General features: G+C 30.3%; 1 non-coding gene across 1 annotated transcript; it reads right to left on the bottom strand.

Annotated features, from left to right (window-relative positions):
- Nucleotides 1-11073: 11073 nt before the first annotated feature.
- Nucleotides 11074-11145, bottom strand: Trnaw-cca (transfer RNA tryptophan (anticodon CCA)). The gene has a single exon. It is a non-coding gene; the product is annotated as a tRNA-Trp (tRNA).
- Nucleotides 11146-11511: the final 366 nt, after the last annotated feature.

The raw sequence follows: 11511 nt of genomic DNA, 5'->3' as shown, positions 1-11511 counted from the left end.
AGAAAATCGATGAAATAAGTGAAAATATATGAAATAAAGAAAGGTCAAATGGATTTTTTTTTGAAAATAAAATCTTTGATAATTTCTTTTTCATAATAAGATACGGAACAGGCATCTTTCATTTCGGTTTTATTTTACGTTCAACATCTCGATGTTTAATACAAAAGAAACAGACAAAAATAAGCATACCTTAAGAATATTCAAAACGGAAAAAATTGAATTCACCAGCTAAAGAAGAATTCAGCATTTAACATATAAGTGGTAAATGAAATAAAAAACCATCCTCAGATATGTTCATACGGCGTTTATCATGGAACCTTCAATATGACACGTTTTCAAAGGGTCAGTGGTTAGGAAGCCTTTATATCACAAATGAAAAGAGACTGAACAATTTCTAAGGATCGGAAAATACGAGTATAACATCGCTTTTAACGGACTCCACACGGCAGAAACCAACGTGTCCTTTTAACTTAAGCAAAAGTTATGTGATCCACAAAAGTTTTCTTTCACATGTGAACTATCTGATAACTATTATTATTATCTTATTATTTTCATTCAAAAATCTACACTGTCAAAGTCTGTTTTAGTGGAAAGTGCCGACTGCCTTGTATTATTTTCAATTTGCTTCTAGTCAATTCATCTGTTTTTGTCTTGTCAACGGCTTTTTGTTGCGATACGCTTAAAAAATTTCAAATGTTATGTTGTTTTCGTTGTTGTTATCATAGTGGAAAATAAAATGGATTATAAGTGTTATTTCTATATTTAATTTAATTATTATTAACCAATATTATATTTCCCTGTTAATCATATTAACGACGCATGTATCAAGGTTCACAAATGAGAAGCAGTAGTAAATCAGCTATGATGTACAATACAAAAATACAAGTATGCCATATTTCATAACGCATTGCCTCTTATCATGTAATAGAACAAAATAACCCACATAAAGAAACATTGTGATGACTACAAAGATTACGAATAAAACTATTTTATGAAGAGTTTCCATTACACTTACACTTGTTTGTATTAAAAGGTTTCCTTTGATGCGTGGATAGATGGCCATCTATGGGTAGACATGCCTCGGTTTTCAAATGAATTTATTTTCTCGATTGTTTTATTTTGCGAAAAGCAAAGATAATATCTATTTAACGGACTGATTACATATTGCAATTTTAATATTTATGTCTTATTGTTAGTTCAGACAAAAGCAGTGACATTTATGTTCTGTATCTTAATTTTTCATTTCATTGTGGAAAATTGTTACCCATTGAACACAAGAAACATCTGTATCTATATATGAGAGATATATTTTATTATAAAAGATTCCGGAGTTTTTTTTGTATCAAAACATCTTTTGAGCTATTAAGATAGAATATAAAATGATTGTTTTCATATCAAAACAATTAATAATGATGCACAGCAAACCTATGACGATATCAGTGAAAATAAATCATTTTTGTTCTATGTTTATTGCGTTAATATGCTTTCCATTCTTCCATTTTTTCCATACGGTAGCTGTGAATTTTATTTTGGAGAATTCTTTTAACAAAGTATGTCTTCTGGTTGGACAATATAATGTTCTGTATTTGGGCACCGCGTACCTACAAAGCATTACCCCACCAACCCTTAAGTTTTAAATGGTGTTGTTAGATAAAAGTATTGCGTATTGCTTTGCCGTTGTTTTTTGCAGTAAGGATTGTTTTGCCGTTGTTGTTGTCATTGTTCTTCTTTTTGTTGTTTCGTCTTTTTGCGGGGGGATTATGACGACACAATATGGCAATGTTCATATCTTATAAAAATAATATTCTCCAATTATGGCCTAGCTCGTTTTAAGATAACTGCTAAATGTTTCTCTTATTCTAAACCTTATTATACAGAAAATATGAAACACAGATCAACAAGGAAGGCCGGCCTCATGACCATATCCCTAAGCACAACCCAGCAACACAAGATAGGATTACCGGCATGGAACCCAGCAGGACTCCAAACAAACAGAGATGCCACAAGAGCAAAGCACGGACAAGTAGTTATAATTATGCATTATACAAAATAGGAAACCAGAGAAACGACAAGGAATATATAAGAGGCTGTAGCCATTAGCCATTGGCTGCTTTATATGGACTTTGGAGATACGCAGGATGGCCAGGCCAACGAATATGCGGATTGGGTTCTATAAACGTTGCAAATGCTATAGTAAATAAGTATTTAAGAAATAAAAAACAAAATACTACTTTGTTTACATTTTCTACCTTTTTGAGGCATAATGTGTCCTTAATACATCATCTTATATATATCAAATAAGTTGGGGCCGATAATTTTAGATTGCCATCATCTGGTAATAAAATGATGTAAAATGTGCCTAAAGAATTCTAAATATAGCTCGGGAAAACATTCTTAAATTATCAATATGGATTTATGAAAATGAATGATAAAGCGTTATGTTTGATCCATCAAAAGTATTTAAAAACAGGTTTTAGTAAAGTAGAGATTTGGACTTGAGAAAGCAAGGTCCTGCTAGCGTACACGAACATGTTCCCATTCATCTTCCTGTAGACGATAATGTAATTGGAAACTATGGAAATGAAGACATGATTTTATCAACATAATGAATTTATTTAGCTTTACTGTAACGTTCAATTAGCGTTGTGACGAACACAGTTCACACTGTTTAATGTTTTCTTCCTGATATGTTTTTAAATGTTAAAAGTAAGGACACATGCTTGGACAATCTCTGAGCGGAGAAAAACTACTCGTTGCAAACTCTATAATAACAAAAATTCTTGTTAAAGTTCAAACTGGACTTAGAGACATTTTTTCTTTTCAACATATGTCAAATTGTTTTCTACAAATGTACATTTCTGTATCTCAAAATGACAAAATAAATGTAAACATCTCGAGTATTATATATAAAGTAGAATAAAGTCTCATAAATACACCAGATAATTTCGTTATCTTTAATCTCCATACCCGATATTTTAATTGCAGTAAATATTTATTTCAATCCTATTTCAAAAACATAATTAACAAAGTAAGGAAGAATTTTTTTTATCTAATGGAATCATATCGTAGAACATGTGAATTCGAGACTTGCAGAAACGTATTTGTTTTTCAAGCGACACCCTAGTATGCAATCGTTAATAATCTGAATAGGTATCCATAATAAACAATCCTGAAACGATCACGTGACACCGTGCTGTCTTGTCTTGAAACGGTCACTTAGAATATAGACACAACTTTATTATTTTACGTTGCTCAGTAAATGTACTGCTGCAAATGAAGGGTTATGTTTAGATAACAACACGAAGAGGCACTAATGGCTAACGCAGCATGGAACGCATAATCCATTGTAAATATATATTCTTCGACGAGAAAAAATATTGACGTAGATTAATTAAATAAAGGGGGTAAAAGAACGCGTCTTTATAAATAGCCGATTAACTTTCCAATAGGGTGCAATTGTCAATACGTTATCTTTAAAATGTTCAAAAGAAACCTTTCAGCCGTTTTCTAAATAAATATATATACATGTATTTTATAATTGGCATAATACAGTTATAAGTTCGTACATATATCCAACTTGAAAAATTATTAAGCTAATTCATTCATTTACTCGTTCGTTCGTTCTTTTATTTATCTATTGAGTAATTTTTTAAATAATTAATTTATTTATTAAATTGGGATTATTAAGTTTGTTGGGTTTTGTAGCTTCAATCAATCCAATATTACGCATACTGAAAATAACATCAAACGTGGTTTGAGTTTTTAACCAATTTTGAAGCATCCTTTAGACACTTTGCTGTGAAAGCGGATTACATGGCAGAGGAATGTTGATTGCAATTTTAATTCTTACATGAGCATTGAAAATGAGCTTTATAGAATATTGAAAAGGAACATATTAAAGTAAGTTATATGACGTTCGATATAAATGAAAATAGTTACTGGTCAATAAATCCTATTTGTTCCTGATTGTTGTGTAATGCAAAATTTGAAGATTGTAAATATTTAGAACAGTAATCCGTCAGGAGGAACATAATAATAATCAAGTGTACAATCTATAATTGAAATTTGAACAGTTCCTTCATCTCTTGTCCCAAAACATTGTTGATTTAAACAGTGTTATACAAAGAATACGACTGACTTAATTTGTGTATGTCAAGGATGTCACCATGAAAAGAGGAGAAAATAAATTTTAATATAGATCATGTTGAAATGTTTTTTCTTGAACAATAAAAACCTTACCTTCGGACTCATTGATTTTATTTTGTTGAAGATGGAATACAGCTGAATACGCCGGTGCTAGGCTAGGGGTGTGAGAGAAATAGCACTTTCCATTATATAAGACTCACTCGAATGCGTCATCAATTTTCACTTTAAAATATGTTTTTATTGCTCTAGAGTGATATTCGTTTATTCTCAAAGCATTACTAAATATGACCAGATCAGGAGAACGGGCAATTTCTGTAAATTTCAAATAACAAGTTAGTCATTTCTGCAGGCAGTCTAGATAAATGATCAAACGGTTACTGCAGTTCTTTCTTTTTTTAGACACAAATTCTTTAAAATCACACCTTGAACAGGGTCTTTAAATGGTGGAATTGCTACATAATTGCTGTGGTATGAAAAGCTTTAACATATTTTTAAGTCTGGAAACATAAATTACGAGTAAGGAGACATGTTGCGATTTTCTGATTTGTGATCAAACATTACGTAAGACGTAATAAACGGGACAGACAAAGTCAAATGGATCCGTCTTCTTATGTGATTGATCTGTATTATTTTCAAAACGGCTTTACGTATTAAATGAAACTGCAGTGATTTTGGTTGGTAAAAATATGTTTTGTTTGCTTGGAAATGTTTATTCTAACTGGATTTCTTTTCAATGACATCCCTAAACCGTGTAACATTGTCTGCTTCTGCTGTTATCGTGTAGGTTATTGTAAAAATATTTACTGTCACTTCATTGAAAGTTCATTCAAATAAAAGATAAATATAATGATATAAAGATAATATAAAGATTCGAGATCAAAATAACGAAGCCAGCGGTGAATTTTAAAAACAAAAAACAAAATCTGCGTGATGTCGTTTACGAATTCTTTAAACTTCTTAAATTCAAGTTTTATCATATTGTCCATTTATTTCAAAGAATACGTTATCTTAATGGTGAATTTTATTGAAGGTATTTTTTTTTATAAAAAGCCATTTTGCTTCAGCAATCATTATTCAAAACATTGCCTATAAGTTACTATAAGTGTTTGTGCCTCTCGTTTCTATTTCTGTTGACGTGCTATAATCATCTCTTTTTATAGGCGGAAGATTTTCCTGTCTTCATCATTGTCAGTTGAACGCCTGATTGAAGGGCAATTGAACTGTGTAGAGGTTTTTTTTCCAACATTACAGAAGTATCTATTCTTTTGACATTTTTCTTGTTTCGTAAAATCTGTTATTTTCAGCGCGTCGCATTTTTTATGGTTACGTCATAATTTCAAATGGTTATGTCAAATTTCTAAATATAGAGTATCAACAGTGATTTTATTTACACACACTTTTGGTCCTTCTTCGTTCAATAGGGCAAAATGCGGGCCGTGTTAGAAATATAATTTTTTAGACAATTACCATTGTCTTCTTTTCCACGTATCTGTCCATGTGTGGTTATTGTCATTGATTTTCATATTAAAGTATTGCAGGCAGTCTGGATAACTGATCAAATAGTAGATTTTTCATTTGAAGACACATTAAATTCTTTAAAATTACTTCTTGAAAAGGGTCTTTAAATGGTGGAATCACTACAAAATTACAAAGCTTTAACAAACATGTTTTTAAGTCTGGAAACATAAATTACGAAAGAGGAGACATGTTGCGATTTTCTGATTTGTGATCAAACATTACGGGAGACGTAATAAATGAATGAGACAATCAAATTCAAATGGATCCGCCTTTTTAGGTGATTGATCTGTATAGATTCCAAAACGGCTTTACATAAATGAAACTGCACAGATTTTTGTTTGTAAACAAGTATGTTGCGATTGCATGGATATATTTATTCTCATTGGATTTCTTTTCAGTGCCTGCTGATCCTAAAGTTTTAAATGCCATCATTTAATAAAAACATATGGTGACATGTTTTTGCCGTAGCTGTTTTTTTGTTGTTGTTGTTTTACTGTTTTGTTTGTTTGTTTTAAGTTTTAAAGCTTTATGACGACACAGACGACAATGTTTATTTCTTAGTCTTGAAATTCATATTCTCGAATTTTAACCTAACTCATTTTCAAAAATACTACCGAATGTTTCTCTTAATCGAAACCCTATTATACAATAGTTGTATAATAGCCATTAGATGTCTTAAATGGACTTTTCCTACATCCATGTTTTGGAAGTAACTTTAGTATGGACAGGATGACCGGACCAACGAAGATGAAGACTGGCTTGACTATACTCTTGACAAGGGCTAATAATTTTCAGTTCAATTATTTCAAGGGTTATTTGTTTTAGTAAAATATTTCATTAAAAAATGTTCGCAGTGTCCTCTTAATAAATTTTCGCTTAACTTGTATCAATACAATTTTATTCAATGTCTTTTTTCGTTTCTTCGAATACTAGATGAGACACCTATACCTATTGTTGTATGTTTAAGTTAGGTTTTCAGGAGACATCACTCCTCTGTCGAGTATATATTTTTAAGTCGTCATTTTTTTCAGTTTGTAAACTGACAGGCTCATTATGTCATTGAAATGCTTAATTTCATGTTTATTTCTCTAACACTTTTTATTTTTCCTATCTTGTTACAGTTTCCAGAAAAATTTCTTTTGCTACATTCTATCCTATCTTTTGCTGCTTTTGATCTGTTGGAAATCGGTATAATTATAGTGAATAAGTGTTTTGTAACGAAGTCAAAATACTACTTTGATTACATTTTTCTATCTTTATGACACATTGCCGCACGTTCAGACCTACGGTCTTCAGTTATTTATAAATTTAACATGCTCTAGATCCATTAATGAAAACATTACTTAACATATGATTCACATTTCTAAAGAATTAAATAACATGGATTTATGAGGTATAATGTGCATTTAATATATCATATAATATATCTAATATGTTAACAGTGTACCGAAGTTTTAAGCAGCCATATCATCCGGTTATAAATTGATGTAGAATGTCCCTAAAGATTTCCATATATAGCTCGTGGAAAACATTATTTAGTTATCAATATGGATTTATGAAAATAAATGACTAGGCGCTACGGTTGATCCATTTAAAATATTTGAACACTTCAGATATTAGTAAACAAGAGATTTGGACTTAAATTGCTCCTGCTAGCTTACACAAAACTACTGTCGTTTATCATCCTGTAGGTGATGACGTAATTCGAAACAAAATAAATTTCCTCGACTTTACTATGACGTTAACAGATAAAACAGACTTATTGCGAGGTGACGAACACAGTTCACACTGTTTATTGTTTACTTCCTGATATCTTTTCAGATGTTCAAAGTAAGATACATGCTAGGACGAACGATGAAGAAATATCTGAAAAGGGGATAAACAAATAAACAAACTCTATAATAACAAAGAATTCGACTAAGAGACTTGTTTTTTATTTTGTTGTTGTTGTTCTTTCTTTTTTTCAATATACATTAAATTGTTTTCTGAAAATGTGCATTATTGCATCTCAAAATGACCAAAGAAACGTAAACAATCTCTAGTATTAGATATAAAGTATAATAAAATCTCATTATAACACCAAATAACTGACATGTTTTCTTTAGTCTTCAGAACCACTATTTTGATTTCAATAAATATTTATTTCCATCCTATTTCACAAACATAATTAACAAAAAATGGAGATATATAATTTTATCTAATAGAATCATATCGTAGAACATGCGAATTTGAGGCTTTTTACACAACTTCATTATTTTTCGTAACTCAGTAAATGCCATGCTGCAAAGGAATAGTTATAAATAGATAAATAACACGAAGAGACTCTAATGGCTTACACAGCATGGAACGCATAATCCATTGTAAATGTATATTCTTCTTTTCGTGACCATGATAATTATCAAAACGTTATTTACATTAGGTAACCGACGAGAAAAAGTATTGAAAAAGATTATTTAAATAAAGGGGATGAAAAGCGAGTTTTTATAAATGGCTGTTTTACTTTCCATTAGGACAAATGTCATTACGTTATCATCTATAAAATGTTCGAAAGTAACCTTACAGCCGTTTTCTAAACAAATATATACACGTATTTTATATTAGGTATAACATAGGAATAAATTCATAAATATATCCAATGTAAAAAAATACAAATAATATTTATATATTTATTTATATATTTTATTTAATATTTATTTATTTTATTTATTTATTTATTAAATTGCGACTCTTAAGTTTGCTGAAATCAATCCAATATTAAGCATACTGAAAATAATATCAATCGTGGTTTGTATAGGAGCATCCTTTAGACAGTTTGCTGTCAAAGCGGATTTAATGGCAGAGAAATGTTGATTGCAATTTTAATTCTACCATGAGCATTGAAAATCAATCCAATATTAAGCATACTGAAAATAATATCAATCGTGGTTTGTATAGGAGCATCCTTTAGACAGTTTGCTGTCAAAGCGGATTTAATGGCAGAGAAATGTTGATTGCAATTTTAATTCTACCATGAGCATTGAAAATGAGCTATATAGAATATTGAAGAGGAAAATATCAAAGTAAGTTAGGTGACGTTCTATTTCAATAAAAATAGTTACTGGTCAATAAATTACTGATTGTAGTGTAATGCAAAATGTGAAGATTGTAAATATTTAGAACAGTAATCCTCCAGGAGCAATAAAATAATAATCAATATATTTAATTTACATGTACAATTGAAATTTGAATAACAGTGTAAATTTGGACAGTTCTTTATCTCTTGTCCCATAACATTGTTGATTTAAACAGTGTTATAAAAGGAATTCGTCTTAATTTGTACATATCAGGAGTGTCACAATGAAACGCGATGAATATATATAAAAAAGAGATCATGACGGAATGTTTGATTTCTCTTACCGATTACAATATTTTATTTTGTTGAAGATGTGAGACTGCTCAATATGCCGGGTCGATGATAGGGGTGTGAGAAAAATTGCACTTTCCATCATATGTCATAATTAGACTCAATCGAATGCGTCTACATTTTTCACTTTTAAACTATGCGTTTATTGGTCTAGAGGGATATCCGTTTATACTAAAAACATTGATTAATATGACCAGATCAAGAGAACGAGCATAATTGTACTTTCAAATATTAATAATTCATTTCTGCAGACAGTCTTGATAAATGATCAAAAAGTAGTTCTTTCATTTGTAGTCTCATTATTTTTTTAAATTGCATCTTGAAAAGGGTCTTTAAACGGGGGGGGGGGGCGGGGTGCAACAACAATTTTTCTGTGAAAAACGAAGCTTTAACAAATATATTTTTAAGTCTGGAAACATAATTTACGAGCTAGGAGACCTGTTGCAATTTTCTGATCTGTGATCAAACATTACGGGATACGTAATAAACAGGACAGTCAATATCAAATGGATCCGTCTTCTTATGTGATTGATCTGTATAATTTTCAAAACGGCTTTACATAAATGGAACTGCATTGATTTTGGTAAGTAAAAAATATGTTTTGTTTGCTTAGAAATGTTTATTCTAATTGAATTTCTTTTAAATGCCATTCGAAACCGTATAACATTGTCTGCTTGTTGTGTTATTGTGACGGTAATCGAAAACATTTACTATTACTTAATTGAAGGTTCATTTAAATTATGAGGAACAAATTAAAGATTTAAAGATAAATATAAAGATTTGACATCAAAATAAGCTTTGAATTAGTATGCGTGATGTCGAATTTATTAAACATCTTAAACAGTCGCTTCTAAGTCGCTCCTTTTGAGCTGGTTAAAAAGTTTATTTTTTCTAATTACCATTTAACTATTGCATCATATTTTATTTCTATTTTTACCTGAATTTCATTTAAAACAGTGCTACTTAAAGCACACTTAAATTATGTTGAATGATTTTTTTTTCAAAAATGCGTTGACTTTATGATGAGTTTTAATGAAATTTCATGAAAAGACAATTTTTCTCCAGAAATCATAACTCAAAATAATGCATATAATATTTTGCAGTTTCTGCAGTTTTTCTTTTACTCAATGTTTTCCCTTTCTGTTAACGGAATCTTTTTTTTATGTACTGAAGATTTTCATTCTCAAGTTAAACACCTGATTAAAAGTCAAAATGACTGTGTAGATTTTTTTCAAACATTACAGAAGTGTGTTTTCGTTCATCATTTTACTTGTTTCGTAACATCTGTTGTGTTTCTTGTTCACAAATAAACATTATAAATTATTTGATAAAAATGTGAACAAAAAATGCATATAAATGAACAACCTGAAAAAGTATGACCACGATTTGATTCCAATGCGCAACCTTTTGATTTGGAAACAGACTTGCTACCGTTCCGCCACATAGTCACAATATGTTACATACAATTTCAGATAACTTGTTTATCTAATATAACAGAAAACATAAAGCACATTCCGCACGTATTTCACTCTTTCCATCGCCCTCGTAATCAACATTAAAGTTATTAAATTATTTAATGGATAGGGACAAAATAAGGGAGATAAATATGATTATAGTCAATGGGTGATCGTAGAACAGATTCTATACCGATTTCTAACATTTCCAAACATCATGTTTATTTTAGATATTGCCACCATCTTTAGTATCTCAAAATGGGTATGTAAGTTTCGCCCCTTACTTTCAATTCATATCATTCTGAAGAATTCGTTTCTTCACCATTGTTTGATTAGAATCAATATAAACGCTTCTGCATTGTTGTAAGACACTATTTTATTCTTATTCGTTAACATTTAATTGATATGTAGGTAAATTATATGAACATGAACTGTTAAAAGTTCAAACTATAGTACCATAAGTTATCTTAATCTACCTATTGTGATTCTTCCTGTCGTTTTGTATTGAATGTTCAAAAAGATTTTTTTTTTAAAGTGAAACTAAAAACAGTATGACCCCGACGTGATTCGAACACGCAACCTTCTGATCTGGAGTCAGACGCGCTACCGTTGCGCCACGGAGTCTACATATACAAAATAATGTTTATTTAACAAATCTATTGTCTGTCTACCGTTGTGTGTATATATTTATCAGTCTTATCAGCATTGTAGAATTTAACTTTGTGAATACTAAATGAATATATGACGTCATGATTTACGCTATGATAAATTATTTGCAATAAACACATGTTACATTTATGTGTAACTATGGATGTGAAGAGGCTATATGTAGCAATCTAAAACATGAACCTGCAAAATGTTACTGGTGGCATTTAATGAATTGATGGTAGCATAATAACTTTCATTGAAACGGAACTAAACATTAATGAATTAACTTAAACAAATAAGATAAAGTTATATAAATTAGAATACAAGAAAACTAACCAAACT

Source organism: Ruditapes philippinarum, unplaced genomic scaffold (assembly GCF_026571515.1).
Source record: "Ruditapes philippinarum isolate M1 unplaced genomic scaffold, ASM2657151v2 ctg9803_1_1_1_1, whole genome shotgun sequence".
NCBI classification, from domain to species: Eukaryota; Metazoa; Mollusca; class Bivalvia; order Venerida; family Veneridae; genus Ruditapes; species Ruditapes philippinarum.
Note: the sequence above shows the minus strand (reverse complement) of the source record. Positions and strands in the feature narration are given on the sequence as shown.